Source organism: Desmodus rotundus, chromosome 6, assembly GCF_022682495.2.
Source record: "Desmodus rotundus isolate HL8 chromosome 6, HLdesRot8A.1, whole genome shotgun sequence".
Taxonomy (NCBI): Eukaryota; Metazoa; Chordata; class Mammalia; order Chiroptera; family Phyllostomidae; genus Desmodus; species Desmodus rotundus.
The window spans coordinates 46,087,495-46,108,675 of NC_071392.1; the positions used below are offsets into that span (position 1 = coordinate 46,087,495).

At 38.8% G+C, this 21,181-nt stretch overlaps 1 protein-coding gene across 2 annotated transcripts in view; it reads left to right on the forward strand.

Moving 5' to 3' along the window:
• Positions 1 to 21,181, forward strand: part of LHFPL3 (LHFPL tetraspan subfamily member 3) — a 666,875-nt gene that overhangs the window by 26,271 nt on the left and 619,423 nt on the right. The window lies entirely within an intron of this gene.

The following is a 21,181-nucleotide window of genomic DNA, read 5'->3' on the forward strand; positions in this document are numbered from 1 at the left end:
TGCTGGGGCAGGGAAACACAAACAAATCAGGTGGTGATAAGTGCTGTGGAGAAAGCACAGCAGGATAAGGATGATGACTGGGAGTGCTGATGAAAAGTCTCTCTGGTAAGACATCATCTAAAAAGAGACTTACTAGAAGGAGGACACATAGAGAAGTGAGTGGAGAAGCCAGGCAGTGGGAACAGCAGTGCAGAGGCCCTGAGGCAAAGATCTGTGAGCTCAGTTCACGTGTTCAGGCATCCACAGAAATTCCTTCCCTTTCCAGTCTTCATATCTCATCCATTTAGCCTTTCTTAACTGTGGTGTGATGTCCCCTTTCTTTCCCAGTTCCTATATATCTTCATTTGAGTCATTAGAGCTGATTGCATTTTCTCTTACAAATATTCTTAATTTTGTAGTTTTCAGACTTTGGAACATAAAGAAATCTTAACACTCTCCGGGATTATCTTAATAAGATTATAAGATCATATTTATTTGAAAAGTTTTTCTTCTTTTCATGGCCTCTTTCCCTCAGTAAACAGAGACCAGTTGACCAGATCAGAAGTTACTATATGTAAAGCCAGGCTGATAAAATTATTTTTAGAAGAAAACTAACATGAAAACAAACTAAATCATGGTCTCAAATTTTACTTCTAGACTCAAAAAAGTCTTATGAATTTAATGTTTAATTGTTAATAGCCTGACCAAGCACAGAAAATGAATTCCAGTTATTAGAAAGCTCTTCTTATATTGAACTGAAACCTTCTTCTCTTTAACTTCTAGTCATTCATCATAATATTGCTTTCCATGACCACATATAAAATATATAATCTGTCATTGAGAGGACACCCTGATAAGCATTTGGTTATAGCTCTTGAATTTCTCTTTCCTTGAAGAGTTTTCTCTTCTTGGTCCTCAACATCTCCATTTCCCTGAGTTGTACTTCACATTACATAGTTCCTTCACCTAAACACTCTGCACCCTTAGGTTGATTGCATTCTCGGTTGTCCATATCTTTCCTAAGATGGGACACTAGAAGCTGTATGGTTCTTTAGATGTAGTCTATGAATGGGGCAGTGTCCATAAGAACTCTAGCATTCTCTGATCCAGACACTCTGACACCATCAGAATAACTTGAAACTAAATTAGCTTTTAGCAACCACATTTAAACTTGATTAACCATTGCTCTTGTCTGTCAATTTATCTGTTGATGTTTCCCAAGCACCCACTGTATGTTTATTATAACAATAAAAATATAAATCAGATGCAACCTCTTCCTCACAAAAATTTCTAAGCAAAGGGAAGCAAGCTTGTAAAAATAAAATTTGTTTAAATAAAATAGTAAATTCTCCTCCACTGAAACCCCCCTAAAAAAAGTCTTCTGAAGACCCATCCTTAGAATAATTGTAGCATGTCTTAAGTGACTGGAGAAATTTCTTGAACTTGAAATTAGTGGAAAGCCTTTTCCTCCACTAACATCCATCCAGAATGAGTTAGTTAGCAGAACAATCTTTGAATCTGTTGTTAATCTGACATAAGGATTAGTTACTGAAAAGACAAAGCCAGCACACAAGCTCATTTTAAATGCAAAAAATACGATATAGAAAGGTGAATTTTTATCTTGACATTATTGATATAGTTCATTACATAGATGTATCAGATTAAGAGACAATGATATGCAACGTGGTAGGCATTAATAACAAAGAGTGAAAGATTATAGGATAAATGTAGTACCAGTATAATGATCATATTAGGATATAGTTTTTATAATAGAAGGAAAACATGCTATAACAAAGAATGAAAAATATGGTTGCTTGTAGTGTACAGTTCCATGTTCAGACGTGGTCACTACTCAGCCCAGAAAGGGACAGAATCCAGACTCAAGACAAGAATATAGCTGTTAAAAGAATCTTCCTTATTTTCCCTACTCCTTAGTGTTGACTACAGACTTCCCCTGACCAGTGGTAATACCTTTATCCTTTAAATTAGGTGAGGACCAGTTTGAGAAATAAATGATGGAAAGAAATAATGAAGGGAATGGGAAAATATGTGGGTCTGGAATCATCCTTACCTGACCCTTCTGGACTCTCCCAGATTCCATCATTTCAGGAAAAGTTTCATTTGGACCATGGCACTATGAATTTCAAGTGTTTTTCTTAAATTTTCATAGAACAGGGCAACAGGGAGAGTGGGTGGTGGGGCGTAGAGGAGCAGACAAAGAATGAAGAAAAGATAAGCCCAGTTCTGACTGAAAAGGGTTAAAGATGGACTCTCTGGCTCCCATTTCTCCCAAGACTCTTGGAACTTCATTCACTTTAGCAAACAGTCTCCTAATAGACACTGTGCTAGTCTTTGTAGGGTCCCAAAGATGAGTAATGCGTCACTTGCACAATCTGTTGGGGACGGGATGGCAAAAGCACACAGACAACAAAAATCAAGTGCAGAGTTTGCTAAGTGGTCTAAGAGAGACACAAAGTGTTCTAGGGGTTCAAAGGCAAGTCTTCACATTTACTTTAGTTTGGGGACTTGGGATGAACTATCAAGTTGATAGTCTTTGAGGTGAACATTAAAGGATGAGTAGGATTTCCACAGAAAAAGATAAACTGGAGAAGCATGTTAGGCTGTTCCTTCAGAAGGAAGTCCCAGGTGGTATTGGGCTGTTCCTTCAGAAGGAAGTCCCAGGTGGTATTATGCAGGCAGAATTCCTTGCCTGCTGTACTTAAAGAGCTAAGTAGTAAAGACTTCTATGCCTGGGCTCTCCATGTCTCACAGCATCGTGAACATAACGCAGAGTAGTCTCAGAGCTGTGAGACAACTGCTTCCTTGACAAGTCATGTGCAGTATTGGCCAGATACCTGATCAGCACGTATGAGTCTGAACCCAGGATACAGATGTAGTCAGGCCTTTTTCTTCATCTTAATGGCAAGTAAGTAATAGTTATTGGCTAGGGCATCTGGGAAAATGACTATCAAAAACTACCATTTAAGATAGAACATCTTTAAAGCTCTGTAACCCCTAACTTTTAGGTAGCCAACTTCAGTGGACTAGAAAAAAGCAGAATATGATGTATTTAAGACTTTTCCCCCTTTCCTATATCTATCAGCATTCACCCAGAGAAATTAAACCAGTAAGAGATATATGTTAAGAGAGTTACTCCAAGAAATTGCCTTACACAATATGAGGACTGTCTGGGCAATTCTGAAATCTGTGGGTCAGGCTGTCAGGAGGGGCAGGTTGGAACTCCTGGGTATGAGCTGAAGCAGCTGATCATAGGTGACACTTCTTCATCTTCAGGGAAGCCTCAATTTTCCTTTTAACACCTTTGAACTAATTATGGACTTTAATCACATCCATAGAATACCTGCGTGGCAACACCTAGATTAGTGTTTGACTGAATAACGGGCTTATAGCCTAACCAAGTTGATGCGTAAAATGAACTATCACACCTCTTATAGACCAGACCTGATGTTAGGATGAAGGCAGGAAATATTAACAATGGGATCAGGTAACTTACAGCAATGGCAGAGGGGACTCAGTCAAAGATACAAAATGCCATATATTAAATGAATTTATTTACATATATGAATGTCTGGAACAGACAAATCCGCAGGAACAGAAAACAGATTTGTGGTTTCCATGAGCTGGGAACAGAAGGGATTAGGGAGTGACTGCTTAATGAGTACGGGTTTCTGCTTGGGGATGATGTAAATGTTCTGGGGTTGAATAGTAGTGATGGCTGCACAACGTTGTGAATGTAATAATGCCATTGCATTGTACACTATAAAATGGTAAATTTTATGTTATGTGTATTTTTACCATAATAAAAAATAATCAAATGTAGGTGTCATTAAACAGTACTCTGCAAAGCTGGCTCCTATAGGCTCAACATTGGAACACACCTCTCATTATGGGTCGGCAGGGTGTAACTTAAAAGTGCCAGCTTAGTGTGTTTACCTTTGGGGATTCAGATCTTTGACAAGTGGCAGCCTCAGCTCTTAAATACACTTCGATGGACATTGTTCAAGCTTACTGTTCTGAAACCTCAGCTTATAGTATAAGGGCACAGGCAGGCTTCCTTAGACAATTTGAAAGTATACTGAGTAATAAAGATAATACAGGACTGGTGGCTTTCACAGAGCCTGCAATGGAGATCTTCAAATGCAGGGAGATTTGTTTTGAGTGTGCCTGTTGGGAAGATGATCATGAATCTCTGGCCTGTCAGAAAGAAAACTGAGATTTAGCTTGGCTACCGTATGTGAGTTCCTGGGAATATTTTATTGTCATGGCTCTTTTCTTCTCCATAAATGCTGTTCAGACTTGCTCTTTATTGGGAACTGTGATGTGTGGGACCTTTCCTCTGTGTATAGCATGAGCTCTCACTTGGCTTACAGTGGATGTCAGCATAATGATCCTTTCACAGCAGTGACAGTTCAGAGAAAATGTTTTTCAAATTTGTGCCTACTGACAGACATAGATGAATTCCCAACTAGAGTTATGGATCACCAAGAAAATGGGCTCTGACAGTGCCCTGCAGCTGGGCAGTGAGATGGACCTTCCCTGGGAGAGGCTACGTAGGGCTTATGTTCAGAGCTGATGCGCAAAGCCACACAGGGAGGGTCAGGCTTCTTTCTGAACTGGAAACCACACATGGCATGGCTAATGCCCTCCATACAGATATTTCCCCTTGGAAATATTTTCAGCTTGCTTAGAAGCAACATTAAATATTTGAAGTCACTGAGGGAGGATCTGCTTATTGGCATAAGTGGGACTTCAGGTAACTGAAAAAAGCTTTGGGAGGTCCTTTGTTGGGCTTCATTTGTATCACTTTTATAAATTAAAAATAAAAATTTAAAGTTACTATTAACCATCACATATGCTGGTTTCATATATAGATGATTTTAGCCTTTAAGAACATATTTCAGACAAAATAACTTTTGGGGGTGCAGATGTTCTCATCCCTAATGGCTCAGTGAACATATTAAAAAACTAAGTATAATTTGATGTGGTCCTTTCCAAAAAATTGAATCATTAAACTTACACATCTAAGGCATTCTTTGACTTATTCAGGTTGCTGAGTCCTGCACATGGGAATGTATGAGCAGCTTTACATTTCTGGGAAGAAATTTTCCGCCCAAATGTATCTACCCATGGACTAACACAATGTCCAGATGTCCACTGTTAGGATCCACATTTCAGGCTGGTCAATCTCTAGAGACATCTATTGAAATGCAGTTATTTATGAATGTAATATGGTATATTAGATGTCTAAAGTGAATGTTCTAGCATTCCATACATGTAATTTCATTTTTTCTAACAGTTTGAGGTATGTGTCATATCATAAACTGACACTCAGAAAGGTGAGTAACTTGCTCAAGGTCACACTGATAGTAAGTGACGGGACTGACTTTAAACCCAGGACAGTTTGATCCTCAAACCCTGTCATGTTCCATTACCACAGCTGAACAAGGAGTTTCAGGATGTTTAGCCACAAAGCTAATGTCTGAGTCTGTCTGAGCTGCTATAACAAACTACCACAAACTAGGTGGCTTGTAAACAACAGAAATTTATTGCTCACAGTTCTGGAGGCTGGAAATCAGATCAGGGAGCAAGCATGGTTGGATGAGGGCTCTCTTCAGGGTTGCAGACTTCTCCTTATGTCCTGACATGGCAGAAGGGACTAGGAAGCTCTCTGGGGTCTTTTCTGGTGTACTAATCTCTTTCTTGAGAACTCCACCCTAGTGATTTTGGTACCTTCAGAGGCAGCCTCACTTTCAAATACCATCACCTTGGGGGTTAGGATTTCAACATATGAATTTTGAGGGGACAAAACATTCAGACCATAGCAGCTGGTCACCAGAAAATGGGTCATAGGGCACCTCAGTTTTAAAGAACACAGGGAAGTTTCCTGATAAGGAAACATGGAGAAAGGCAATTGATTCACTTATAGCATTTCTGTATTTTTAGAAAACACAGTTTAAGCATAACCTCTGCTTTGGAGCCTTGCCCCCCATGTATTATGTTCCACAATTGACCATGCTACCTTCCTCTATGTTCATATGTCTGTAGTCACACTTGTCACACTTTATTTTACCTGGCACAGAGCCTGACACAGAATAAGACCTTAATGAGTGTTTATTGAATTAGTCAGGTACAGGTACCGAGGAACATCTTGGAGAATAGGAGGACTAGTGGGACACTGGGCAGGTGAAATAAGCAACCAGGGATGAGCTAACTGGATTTGAAGACAAGCCACCTATTTCTGTGTTTTCTGAGGATGGATCAGCTGGCACCTGAAATATAAATGTAGTGACAGACTTGATGATAAAATCCAGGCTTTCTATTCATTATATTTTTAGCTGGAGGGGAGGTTGATTTCCACAGTGGATTTTTTGAAGTGCTTTCATGTATGTTTATACATTTTACATGCATTTTTGCCCAAGATGAAGACAAAGAAAGAACTTGCAGAAAGACTTCAGAGTGAGTGAAAATGCAGAGATCATGTGTTCTAAGAGTCAAAAATCCCCACTTTGGCCTCTGCTAAGGAATGGGTAACTACAGTCGGCAGGCCCAATACCTCTTGCAGTTCGTTTTTGTACACTTGCACAAAAAGTGAGCTGAGAATGGTTTTTACATTTTTTTAGTGGCTGGAAAAAAAACAAAAGAATATTTCATGACATCTGAAAATTATATGCAATTCACATCAGTGCACATAAGTAAAGTTTCACTGGAACCCATCCATACTGATTCATGTATGTGTTATTTGTGGTGGCTGCTTTTGATATGTGATTGCAACAATGACCATATGGCTCAGAAAATCCTCAAATATTTACTATCTGTTTTTTGCAGAAAAAGTTTGCCAACTTCTGCACTAAGCTATAGTATATGATTCTCTTTTAAGTCTCGTAGGAAGATAAAATAGCATTGTTTCCATTGTTTCAGGAGCCCTCTTACAGAGCATATTGATTTTATTTATAGATTTCTATTGATTTTTGTTGTTACTTTAATCTGTGTTGTCATGAAGGGCCTGGAATAATTATGGTACATTGTGAAGTTTCATTCTAAATAGTATCTGGAAAATCTCTCATGGTTGATTTTGGTAAAGAAGCTTTAATTGTTAAATTGCTTTTGAACTTTTCCATCTGAGAGTGAACACTACGGGGAAAGAAAGGATGAGATGGGTAATAGCATCCCTTGGCCTTATGCTACCTCGTGGGATGCCATGAGATATATAGGTAGCACTTTATGCTTCTCAAGGAAAGATGTTACAAAAGTATAAGACATTATTAATAACACACAGAGGGCCTTGAGGTAATGATGTTCATCTCTGAATTACAAAATAATAAATTACTACCAAAACAATTTAGATTTCATGATTAAATACATGTTCATAATGGGGCCAAAGTACCAAGAAAATCTTGGAGCAATGAGAGAAGCAATTGTGATTTCAAGATATATAAATCTGTCTTGATTTTCAAAAAATGACTTCAGGCAGATGCTTCTGAGCAATAAAAGTGAGGAAGCTGGGAGAGTAGGAAAATGAAGAAGAAATGCCAATGGTGGGTGTATTTCTGGGATGGTTAACCTGTGAACAACTGGGATCTATTTGCTGGTGATGCCCTGAGGCACTATATAGAATTAACCCTCATATTGTCCTTCCAAAGGAGATTGGAATTAGTGAACTCATTATATGATAAAAATGACCACTGCCTGGTTTTGCAGTCATCCATTATGCCAGGAGCTTTGCCTAGATAGTTTACTTAATTCTGGGGAAAAAAATCTGAAAGGGTATATTTAGTAATATTTAACATTGAGAAACTGAGGAGTTAGTATAAATTATGTAAAGTCACTTAGTAAGTGTTAGGCCCAGAATACAGATCCAGGTCTTTCTAACAGAAGGAAAGCTCATGTCCTTTCCTCTGTGCTATATAAGAATGCAATTGCCTCCTACTAAAATTTAACTTGTTTCTAATTTGCAATGTTGGGAGGATGGGTGTATGTCAGGAGATTATGCTGCAGTAACAAATAACCCCCAGAATCTCAGCGATTTAACCACAACCTATTTCATTCACTACATGTTCATGAGGATGGTAAGGTGGCTTCATGTTGATAAGGTCCTCACTTGGGAATCCAGACTGATAGGGCAATGCTGTCTGGCAGTGCTAGCTCTAGATTGAGACAAGCGAGGCAGTTCTGGCACTCACTGTCAGGGTCATGGAAGTGCCAACCCTGAATTCATCTGGGGAGTTGAGTGCTTCCTTAATTGGGTATCATAGCTTGGACCCTGAGAAAAAAGATACCTACTAAAAAGGGGTCCTAGTGGCTAACTGGCCTCAAATTAAAAAATAAAAATAAAAAAACCAAACAACTACAACAAAAAACCCAAAGCCCAGCAGCCATTTCTACACAGGGAACTCTCATGCAATTTGCACTTCAGGGAGAAGTCTGAACTAAAATATCTGCTTCTCCACTGAACTGCCTTCCTACACTGTGTTTCTGCCATCTGAACCAGCCTTTATAAAGGAGTTCCTGGAATCCTGTCCCAACCAGTAGGACTGAGGCTTCGCCCATCCAATTGGAGCCGCATAGCTATATCCCCATCAGCTTCTTCACTAACCAATCATGGCAGCTCCATTCTGACCAATCAGGATACTGCCTTTTAGACCAATCAAAATGTGAGGATTTGGAGTCCTCATTTGCATGAGGATGAGCAATTCAGGGCCAGGGGTAGGAACTTATGTCTATATAAGTTAGCTCCCCTCTGGCTTTGAGAGTGCACTTTCTCTTTCTACCAAAGGCTGCATTTTTTGGGAGCAGAACAGACCAATGCAGAGCAAACTAAAGCAGAGCAAAGCATATTAGCATGAAGCTGAGCAGAGCAGATCAGGGAGGAGCAGAGCAGAGCTGTCTAGCCAGAGAGGTGCCTGGCCCCAGGGCCACCTCGCAGCCGTGCTATTTTCAGAGCTGTGCTATATCACAATTGAGATGTTTCACTGAATAAAGTTTTCTTCTTCACTGCACCCTAAATTGGGGATTCCTGTTGTCATTGAATTGGCAACAATAACCATTAACCACAGGCTCACAACAGGCATCTTGCTTTCTTTACCCTAGTCCAGTCCAAATGGCAGAGGGAGGTGGGCCTGGTGAAGCACATGTAGCCTCTTAAAGCTTTCATCCAGGGTGATACTCTATTTCTGTTCACGTTTTATTGATAAAAAAAAATGGGAAGGACACCAGATATTGGTAAACAATAATAGTGTCTTCCAGAATAATTTTGACTTAATTCATTTTTATAAGCCTCCTGCTTTTCTTATTAATAGGTTAACAAGTTTAAGCTATTAAGTAGATCATCATGACTTGGAATACATTTTAATTCAGATGTTGATTTTCCTATGAGGTCTAATGAAAATTCATAGTAACCAAGTGCTGCAGCTGAAAGTTCCTATATTTGAGTATTAGATGTAGAGTAACGAGAAGGATGCTCTGTAAAAGTTCTTAACCCTGGTCAGCAACCCAGAGCTAATCTTGAGATTCAGTCATTTCTTAGATGTCATGGGAGACAGAGGATACAATTATTACCCCAAGATCTCATCTGTAACATGCAATAGGCACATAGGCCTTTGGCAATAGGCACAGTTTAATAATACAGCATGCTGGGGGCGGGGAACTTGTTTACCAATAGTTGGGCTTTTCAGCATGTGGTCCAGTAACTCTTTTTGTTGTAAGCTGCATTTTCTCTTTGAGCTGGAAAGAAATGAAACAGTAAATAAAAAGGAATATTAACCACCCCCCCAAAACCCATACACACCCATTTCAAAGATGTATTTCAAGAAGAAAAATGTCTTTGAACAAATAACAGCAAAGCTGATTGATAACAGACATAAAAATCAAGTATCTACTTGATACTTGTACTTTGGACCTCTGAGCCCTGTCAGAGGTCCAAAGAACCCAGATCTTCTACCAAAATTCTCTTGTCTTGGGGACAATTTCTAGGGGTTGAAAATGGTGTGGTTTAGTCAGGATTAGGATTTAAGTGTTGGAGGAGAAGGTAGGCTAGGAAATCATATTGGGGTGAAAAACTGTTGTATCATTGCATGTTTGTGCACTCTAGCATGCATAAATTGTGCAACCATAAGCAGGTCATTTCACTTTGCTTCCTTCACTTGTAAAATGAAACTGGAGGAGCCCTGGCTGGTGTGGCTCAGTAGACTGAGCACTGACCTGCAAACCAAAGGATCGCTACTTTGATTCCCACTCAGGGAATATGCCTGGGTTGCGGGCCATGTCCCTAGTGGGGGTGTGTGAGAGGCATCTACATATTGATGTTTCTCTCCCTCTCTTTCTCCCTTCCCCTCTCTCTAAAAATAAATAAATACAATCTAAAAAAATAAAATTTTTAAAAAGATGTAACTGGAGGAGAAGATTGTATGTAGCTCTAAATTCGGTGATGACAATAAAGGAAGAGTGTTAGTTCAGAGGGATAACAGAACTGAGAAATTTCATTTTCAGTTTAAAAAAGGCTTTAGAATACTTGTACTTAGACTGAGAGAAGGAATTAGTTGAGTTACTAAAGGTGCAGGAGAAAGAAGAGTTCTGTTGTAGCCAGGATGTAAAGGAGGTGAGAGAGAGTGAATTCAGGAGGCCAGTGTGGAAGATTTAGTTCAGAAAGGTGGGGGCGCTCCTGCCTCTAAGCTGGAGGGAGGACACAGTGGTGTGAGGATATGGTACCATCAAGAAGATGAAAAGCCTTGTGCTGGCTCGGATATCTGCATAGGGTATGGGCAGGGATGGAAGAGGGGCATACTAAGACATAGAGAAAAAGTTTGGAACAACTGTGTGGAGAGTGATTAAGAGAGTTAGCAAGAGGAGAATGGAAACATTTTGGAACATAGTGAAGGACTCAAATGAAGTCGAACAACAGGAATTGTGCTGGAGCCAGTCACCATGTTTTTCATAATTTGTCACACCTGGGCAAGGAATGAAGGACTCTAAAGGTGAAAGAGGGCCACTCTAGAATAATTGCCCTTGGCAACCTGGCTTGGGAGGAAAACAGAGTTGAGGTTTCCTGTGGTCTCTGTGAGGGAGTAGAGAAGGGTTAGTAGGCATAAGAGTATAGGAAAGATGGAAGGAAAGGAAGTTTTGGACATGTAGGAACGTTGGAGGTAAAACAATACCCATCAAAGATGTACTAAGACCTATGAGTGGTTGAAATGGAGTGGGAATTAAATTCTCTTTTTGAGAAGGTTGAGGAAGAGGTGGACAGAGTGCTAGACTGAGCCCAATGAGGAAAGGGCCAAAGGTCTTTATTTTGATATCCTAGTCCTTAGCATTTTATCAGACACATAGAGGATGCTCAATCAATCTTCACAGAAGTAAATTGAGCTGAATATTATCCAGGATGATGGCAAAAGGTGGAGTCAGGAAAAAAGTCTACAATGACTAGGCTATAGACCAGGTTGGTATGTGCAGGCTTCGTCTCATTCAGAGGAGGTGACCTCGTTTGGGTTTGTTTTTCTTTCCCACGTACTCTATTGAGGGCTTTCCTTTCCTCTCTTCACAAATGCTTCCACAATTAGGGGCAATTTCCATAATTATAGCAGCTGTGCCTCCCACTTCCATAGGAAGGGTTTCTGCGATCATCTTAATATAAAATTTTATCCTGCTTGCCTATACAAATACATTTTATGGTCATGGCTTTGACTACATTCTTGATACAGAGTCATTCCTAGAGATCCAGTAAATATAATACAGAGAAAATGAAACAGAAATGAGAACCCAGCTAATTTATATTAGAGATGGGTGAGTCCATTTGTGGATTACTGAATTTTGAAAAATAGCCAGCAAAGAGTAAACAAATAAATCAAATAGCCAGCACTGCTGAATATAAATTTTTTCAGTTTATTTTGCCAAGTGTGGATGGTTGTTAATTACATATTTATGACAGTATTTATAGCTTAATTATGAATGACCTGAAGCATGTTTTCTAAATGTAAATAAGTCTGGACCTTGTGGGGCCCTCTTGCTGCATTATTTTGCTATTAAACTTTATCTGAGAAGTGGTTTAAGTTTGCTGTGGAGTTTGTGGATTAATTATATTGGGGTGATTTACCTGGGTTGTCATGATCAAAGTAAAATACCAGAAAGACATTCTTATTTTTGAGAGATTCTATGAAGTTTCTATTTTTACTGCATACAAATACTGCATTTGATTTTCATAGAGAACTATTTTCGTGTTGACTTCTGAGGGGCTTATCTAATGGGCTGTCCGGGCAACCCTTTTATTTCTAGTTTAGGAATTAGGTGCTTTTTGTTTAACTCATATCCTGAATGTACATCTTTCTTATTCTCTTATTTAAAAACATTTTTTATTGTTGTTCAAGTACAGTTGTCTCTATTTTTTCCTCTCCACTCCCCCATCCATCCCCAACCCCTACCCTCAATTCTACCCACTTTGGCTTTGTCCATGAGTCCTTTATGCATGTTCCTTGATGATCCTTCCCCTATTTTCCCCCATTATCTCCTCCCTTACCCCCTGGATACTGTCAGTTTTTTCTTAATTCCAATGTTTCTGGTTATATTTTGTTTGCTTGTTTGTTTTGTTGATTACATTCTGCCTTTAGGTGAGATCATATGGTATTAGTTTTTCACCTCATGGTTTACGTCACTTAGCATAATGCTCTCCAGATCTATCCATGCTGTCACAAAGGGTAAGAGCTCCTTCGTTCTTCCTGCTGCATAGTATTCTATTGTATAAATGTACCACAGTTTTTTGATTCACTCATTTACTGATGGGCACTTAGGTTGCTTCCAGCACTTGGCTATTGGAAATTGTGCTGCTATGAACATTGGGGTCCATAGGTTCTTTTGAACTGGTGTTCCAGGATTCTTAGGGTACAATCTGAGCAGTGGAATCACTGGATCAAAAGGCAGTTCCATTTTTAGTTTTCTGAGGAAATTACATACTGTTTTCCACAGTGACTGCACCAGTCTGCATTCCCACCCACAGTGCACTAGTATTCCTTTTCTCCACAGCCTTGCCAGCAGTTGTTTGTTGATTTGTTTATGATGGCCATTCTGACTGGTGTGAAGTGGTATCTCATTGCGGTTTTAATTTGCATTTCTTTGATGGCTAGTGATGCTGAGCATCCTTTATATGTCTCTGGGTCTTCTGTATATCCCCCTTGGAGAACTGTCTATTCAGGTCCTTTGCCCATATTTTAATTGGATTATTTGTCTCCCTGGAGTGGAGTCATGTGAGTTCTTTCTATGTTTTGGAGATCAAAACCTTGTCTGGCGTATCATTTGCAAATATATTTTCCCATACAGTTGGTTCCTTTTTCATTTTGCCGATGTTTTCTTTAGCCATGCAGAAGCGTTTTATTTTGATGAGGTCCCATTTGTTTACTCTTTCCTTTATGTCCCTTGCCCTAGGGGAAACATAAGTGAAAATATTGCTGTGTGGAATATCTGAGATTTTCCTGCCTGTATTCTCCTCTAGGACTTTTCTGGGGTTGTGACTTATATTTAAGTCTTTTATCCACCTTGAGTTTATTTTTGTGTAAGTTGGTGGTTGAGTTTCATTTTTTTTGCATGTAGCTGTCCAGCTCTCCCAACACCATTTGTTGTTGAGGCTATTTTTACTCCATTTTATGCTCTGCTCCCTTTGTTAAATATTAATTGACCATAGAGACTTGGGTTTATTTATGGGCTCTCTATTCTGTTCCATTGATCTATGTGTCTGTTCTCATGCCAATACTAGACTGTTTTGTTTACTATGGACTTGTAATATACTTTGATATCAGGTATTGTGATCGCTTCTACTTTGTTCTTCTTTTTCAAAATTGCTTGGGCTATTTGGGGTCATTTATGGTTCCATATAAATTTTTGAAATGTTTGTTCTATATCTGTGAAATATGTCATTGATATTTCAATTGGGATTGAATTGAATCTTCAAACTGCTTTGGGTAGTGTGGACATTTTGATGATGTTAATTCTTCCAATCCCTGGACACAGTATGTGCCTCCATTTATTTGTGTCTTCCTCAATTTTTTTTTCTTCAGTGTTGCATAGTTTTGTGATTAAAGGTCTTTTACCTCCTTGGTTAGGTTTATTCCTATGTATTTATTTTTCTTTTTGCTATGGTAAATGGGATTTTTTTCCTGATACCTGTTTCCAATATTTCATTGTTGGTGTACAAAAATGCCTTCAATTTCTGAATATTAACTTTGTATCTTGCTGTTTTGCCAGATTCACTTATTAGGTGGAGTAGTTTTTCTGTGGAGTCTATAGGTTTTTTTCTTTTTTAAAAAAATATTTTATTCATTTATTTTTAGAGAGAGGGGAAGGGAGAGAGAAAGAGAGGGAGAGAAACATCAATGTGTGGTTGTCTCTCATGCATCCCCATACTGGAGACCTGACCAGCAACCCAGGCATGTGCCCTGACTGGGAATCAAACCAGTGACTCTTTGGTTCACAGGCTGGCCCTCAATCCACTGAGCCACACCAGCCAGGGTCTATAGGGTTTTCTTTGTATACTGTCATGTCATCTGCAAACAGTGACAGTTTTACTTCCTCCTTTCCAATTTGGATTCCTTTTCTTTCTTTTTCTTGTCTGATCACTGTGGCTAGGACTTCCAATATATGTTGAATAGAAGTGGTGAAAGCAGAGATCCTTATCTTGTTCCTGATCTTTGTAGGAAAGCTTTAAGTTTTTGCCTGTTTATTCTCCTATTTTTAAAATAGAGAATTAGTACATTGTTACACTCTAGCTTCTGTGTCTTAAGATGGATTCAGTTTTAATTTCTATCTGATACTAATGCTGGTTCAGATAAAAGGGGCTGTTCATGACTTTGGGACATCGATGATTGGAATTTAAGCAGGCAGAAGATGGAGAACGCTGTCTTTTTTATGACCACCGCTAAAACTAGTAGATTTGGAAGCATCCACATCATGATGTGTGTTTTCCAACTTAGAAATTCTAGAGCTTTACATAATATTAAAAAAATGTATGTGTATTTGATTTATTTGTTTGTTTTTGGTTTTGGCCACCCAGACAAATAAAATTATGTGTGCCTTGCAAATAAAAGTGGTTGTTGCTAAGGGATTGCTGGGTCTGAAGGAGGGGGGAGTATCTCACAGTAGAAATTTAAAAACATTTTATCTAAGACAGAGGGCAAAAATTGCATAGATGCAATGGTTTTTTTGTTTGTTGGTTTCTTTACTAGGAATAACTACATCTCCCAGGCTTACTTTCCTCTCTTACTTCTGAACTTTAAGCCTTTAGCCCAGAAGCACTGAGAAATCTGTCATTGTTGTTCTATGAACCCAGTTTTCCTCTCATTGAGTGTTTAGTGCTTTTTCTAGGTTGTTTATCCATAGAGCAGTATGGAGTGAAGCTGTGATTTAGGTGCACCATGGAATTCAGGAGGGCTGAATTAGGAGGCCTCACCAGGCAGCCTTTGCCATTGGTCTTGCATTTTATTTTTCCCAGCAGGAGAATTTTGGTTTGAATAACTTTTTCCTTCTGGTTAAATTTCTGTCCAGCTTCTTTTGTAAGGTGTGAGGGAGAAAGGAAGGAGGGTACCTGAATGGTTCAGTTTGGGACTTTCAAGACTGATTTTAGCTTAGCAAGAAGCTGCAGAACCTTACCCAAGACAAGAGGCTTGTACACACCCAGCTATCTAAAAAGAGGTGGGAGAGCTGGGACCCACTTCTCTGCCTTGTACTTTGTTCCTTTAAGCTCACCAACACTTCCTGACTCGAATTTATTTCTTTGTTCCTGCCTCTGACTAAGCCCCACCCTCACCCCTTCCCCATCTCCCAGCCCCAGCATCTTTGTTGTTTCCAGACATGATTGAGTGTGCACACGTGTATGTGTGCATGTGTGTGTTTTGTTTTTGTTTGCACAGCATCCCACAGGCCAGCAGACCTATGGTTCCCATAAGGATACCTCATTTTGGATACCTCTGTACTGGCCTCCTAGAAGGGCATGGCTAGTTCATTCTGCACTGATACTAATATTTATAAAGTGCCTGCTATGTGCCAAGCACTACACATATATATTTAATATGTGGTAGGACAATATAATAATGTAGGCATTAACACTTATGAAGCATTTGCTATGTGACAGGTGCTGTACTATACACTTTTTAGTACTATAGTATTAATTTTGCTTCATAATCCCAGCAACTCTATGAGGATTATATCAGTTAGGGCCTATCCAGGAGATAAAAACCACACCATTTAAAAATAATATTATTGGGTATAATTTACAGACCATGAAATTTATTCATTGCAAGTATACAATTCAATGATATTTAGTAAATGTATATAGGATTTACAGGATGTAGAGGATAAGTTTTAGAGGATTTCTATCACCACCCCTCAGATTTCCCCAAGCCTCTGTGCAGTCAATACCTGTTCCTATTCCCAGCCTCATACAACCACCAGTCTGCTTTATATCTTTATAGACTTACCTTTTCTGGACGTTCCATATAAAAGGAATCATATAACTTGTGGTTTTTGCATCTGGTGCCTTTCATTAGCATAATGCTTTTGAGTGTCATACATATTGTTTCATGTATCAGAAGTTTGTTCCTTTTCATTGCTGAATAAGATTTTAGTCTGTGGATATAATACATTTTATTTATGATTTCCTCAACTGATGGACATTTACATTTTTCCAGTTTTGACTATTAAAGTAAATAATGTGTGGGAATATGTTTTCATTTCTTTTGGATAGGACTGGAATTACTTCCTGGTATGGTATGTTTTTGTATAACTTTTTTTTGTATAACTTTTTAAGAAAATACCAAACTCTCTTTTTAAAGAATGTATTTATTTATTTTTAGAGGGGGGAAGGGAGAGAGAAAAAGAAGGAGAGAAAGATCAATGTGTGGTTGCCTCTTGGGTGCCCCACACTGGGGACCTGGCCCACAACCCAGGCATGTGACCTGACTAGGAATCGAACCAGTGACCTTTTGGTTTGCAGGCTGGCACTCAATCCACTGAGCCACACCAGCCAGGGGGAAACTCTTTTCCAGAGTGGATGTACAATTTTACATTTCCATAAGCAATGTATGAAAGTTCCAATTTTTCCATATTCTTGCCTATACGTGGTATTGTCTGTCCTTTTGATTATAGCCATACTAGTAGGTGTGTTGTAGCATCTCATTGTGGTTTTAATTTGCATTTCTTAAATGAATAATGATTTGGGGTACCTTTTTGTGTGCTTGTTAACCATTCACATGTCTCATTTGGTAAATTGTCTATCGAGTCTTTTTCTTATAATTTGCTTTCTTATTTTTGAGTAGTAAGCCTTCTTTATATTTTCTGGATAAAGTTTTTGTTAGATATATAATCTGCAAATGTTTTCTCCCAAGCCGTATCTGGTCTTTTCACATATCAATTATTTTAATAGAGAAAATTTAATATAAGGAATTATTAACCATGTAAATATCAATGTTAACTCTGTACTGAAAAACTGAAAAGGCAATAAAGATTACAAAAGCTTTACAGAGGCAACCACTGCAAGAAGCAGCAGAGGATGGTGGAGCAAAAGGGAAAGGTTAAAATTATAAGACTCAGAAGCTTGGAGAAGGGGCTAAAAGTTAGGCTTCCAAGGAGGCTATGCAGCACAGTGTGCTGGTGCATAAGGGAGGGGTACAAAAAGGCTGGTTCTTGGTATGTTGGAAAAACTGCAAACTGGAATCAACTGTTACTACTGGAATGAAGTGCAACTGATGGGAAGAAGAAGTGAGGTTAGGGCAACTGACAGAAAGATCAAGAAGTCCCTTTGTCCTCCCCCAACCTTCTAGTCTCCCTCTGGCCTCCCCTTACCCCAACCCCTGCCCCCACTTTACCCCATTAGTAGAACCTAACAAGGAGCAAGATGACAAAGCAGAAATGTGGTTTGCAGATTCTCAGCCCCAACACAAGGAAGAGAGTACAGAAGTATGGGTTTGAAGTTGATAGACAATAGACAATAACTTAATGACTAGCATGGGTAGGTGGCATCATTTCTGTTAGGGTGGTCGGTGATGAGGCCTGTGAAAGAATTCACAAGATAACCAGAAGGGAGGTGGAAGGGGATAATGGGAGAGAAGGTGGAAGAGTTTTCAGGAACAAATATAAAGGACATATGGACAAAACCAAGGCGGGGGTGGAATCAGGGGAGGGAGGGAGGGATGGCTGGGGTGGGGGGGGGGAGTAGTGGGGAGAATATGCGGACAACTGTACTTGAACAACAATAAACTCATTTTAAAAAAAGAATTCAGAAGAGAAGAAAGTGCAGAGTAAAGTTATTTTACTTTCCCAAGAGAGGGAAAGGTGCAGAGATATGCAACAGTCCTGAGGGGTTAGGGCTTTGGGCTTTTTCTAGTAATGGAGTAGTTGTAGTGAGTGATATTTCAGTTAGGCTGCAACTTGTTTTGATGTTGTCTTAGGATGCAGAGTCTGGTTGTTAGGTTGTTGTAGCCTGGTATGTCCTAAGTTCCCCTGCCCCCAAGCCTCTGTGCCTTCAGGCCACTTCCAGTAATTTTCTAGTCCTGAGGATAAAGGCTCATAAACAGTTAGGGTTAGTCATGCCTTATGGTGCCCAGCTGGCCGTGGCAAAGAGGGCCTTAAAAAGGGTCTTTTGTCCTATTAATTCCCATTTTACAGATGAGGAAACTGAAGAATAATGAAGTTACACAACTTCCCTAGGATATTCAAGCTGACAAATAACAAAGCTAGAATCTGAACTCACATGTCTGGCTCCAGAGCCCATTTTCATAACTGCTACATTGGTCTGGTTCTCTGGCCCCACCACATGTTGTAATAAAACATGGTCTGCAAACAACACTCCTTCCTTTTGTAATCTCTTGGATCATCTGTGGTCCTATGGCCTTGTTTTGGGGGGGAAAAAGCTACCATATTTCTGCTGAATTCTTGAAAGCATGAGAGAATTATAAAATTCGGGATCCTACTTAGAGAAACCTCAAACAGTGAGCTCTGGCTCCAGTCTTCAAAAGAAGCCAATCCACCTTGTTTATTCCCTTTCTTTTTCATAACTGTTTCCCACTTTCAACTCTAAAGTTCCCACAACATTAGAATGGCTTACTAGTAAGGATACATGGTTTTTCTCCCCTGGTGTTATCCATGGGGGAATAAGGGCATTTGGCATTAAAGGAGAATCATTTGGAAATGGTTCTCTCAGGGCAAGGGTCTAATTGATTTGATTCTGTATTTTCTAGATGATTATGTCTTTCTCTCCTAATTTTTAGTTGCCTTCTACTCCTCCGAGTTTCAGAATATAGCTTACTGTTTTCACTTTGAACTTGATGCTTTCATTGCTCAACTTGCAAATTCTGGAATAGTAATATTACCATGACTTTCTCCAACTGAGGAATTAGGCAAATTTTATTTTTTTCCAGATAAGTCCCAATATGGATGTTACACAATATAGATGCATAATCAACAGTAGGCTATGTGGTACTTCTGTTCTTAGAATTTGAAAGTGACAATTTTGGATACTTATGAGAGTATATAAATACATAATTTTACATAGATAAACAGTGTTGCAACACCCAGGAAAAAGAAACATGGGTGTCTGGGATATGCACATAGCTTATGAGGGTTCCCCATTGTATGAATATATGTGTAGGAGATATATATTTTCCATAACAGATTTATCCAGCCCAAAAGTCTGGACCAGAATTATCTCACTTCATATTCAGAACCTCAGAGAGGATAAATTTTTTAGGTGGGTGATTTGTTAATGGCCAGTTAATTCTTCTTTTTGTTTTTTAGTGAAAGTTACAGTCCACTTAAGAATAACCTAGCTCTTTCAGAACTATTGCCTCTTTGGTGATAATTTGTTACTATTCCAAGCAGCCATAAAAAGCAGTAAGAATTCAGCCAGAGTGGTCAGGACTTAAACATGACTTCAGTTTTGTACCTGGAGGTATATGTCCACACACAACATAATTAGCCTCTAACAGCCTGTGTGCTTGTGAGGAGGCTACTCTCTCATGTATATTTTAACTTTTAGGCTCTTGTCCTTTTCTGGTCAGGGAGCCTATGAAATGGAAATTCAGGGTTGCAGTTATGAGTGTATGATGTTGATGTGGGACCAACAGGAGCAGTAAATCTGAAACTTGCATCTAAGTATTAGCATAGTTCTTAATTCATCTGTGACTTCGATGTTCCCAGGATGCTGTTCACATTCTATTATATTTAGGATCAGCTGGTTGTGATTTCATTATACATTATGCAGTGAATGGTAGAATAATGAATTAATCCAAATAAAACACTCTGTGACTGTCATTGACCATACTTCTACGTAAAGGAAAATGTTAATGGCTTAACAGGCATTTTCCAAAGTTTTCCCAAGAGATATTTAAAAAAACAAACAAAAACCAAACAAAGAAAAAAACCCAGTTCCATTGGCAAATAAGTTCTGGAAATGCTGCATGTTCTAGTCCTTTAGTATTAAAGATTCAAAAAGCATATGAACATTATAAAGGTTCTGAGAAGTCCCACAATAAATAATGCTGGTGAACTTTGTTAATCCAACATGTCCTACTTATTTGACTATTAACCCTTTTCTTCCAAATATCTAATAGAATAGTGTATCCATTTGGTATATTATGCTTTAAGCAAAGTTTTCAAGATACCAGGTAATTGTGTTTTACTTAGAAATAACACAGAAAAAAGTTTTTCCTTACTTATTTGCACAGTAGCAGTCACATTTCAGGAAAAATTATGCAATAAATTAAATAAATTTTTAGTTGGGTGAAAGTAGGAAACACTTGATTCAAAAGTATCATATATATTTTAATATTTCTGAAATTATTTTTGCTTTCTATTTATTGATGGTATGTTACATTCTACCATCCTTTCAACTCCCAAGCTGGGGAGAAACATGTCTTGAATATTTATTGATTTGGAGTATAATTATGTTATCTATTAATAGATATTAAAGTTTCTTTGCAGGCTAAGGGTGAGGGGTGTCTTAATTTCCATTACATAAGAGGAATGGAAATTAAGACACAGAACAGGGAATAGTACTATGTGTGTGTTGCCTGGGACGTTAGAAACATACAGAGCCCTACCTTGATCTAATGGGATGGTTTTGGTAACAAACTCATATGAAGGGCATAAAGGGGACTAGTGTTATTACAAATAATTTTGGAGTCCACTGGAAATATTGGTTCCTTCACCAGAC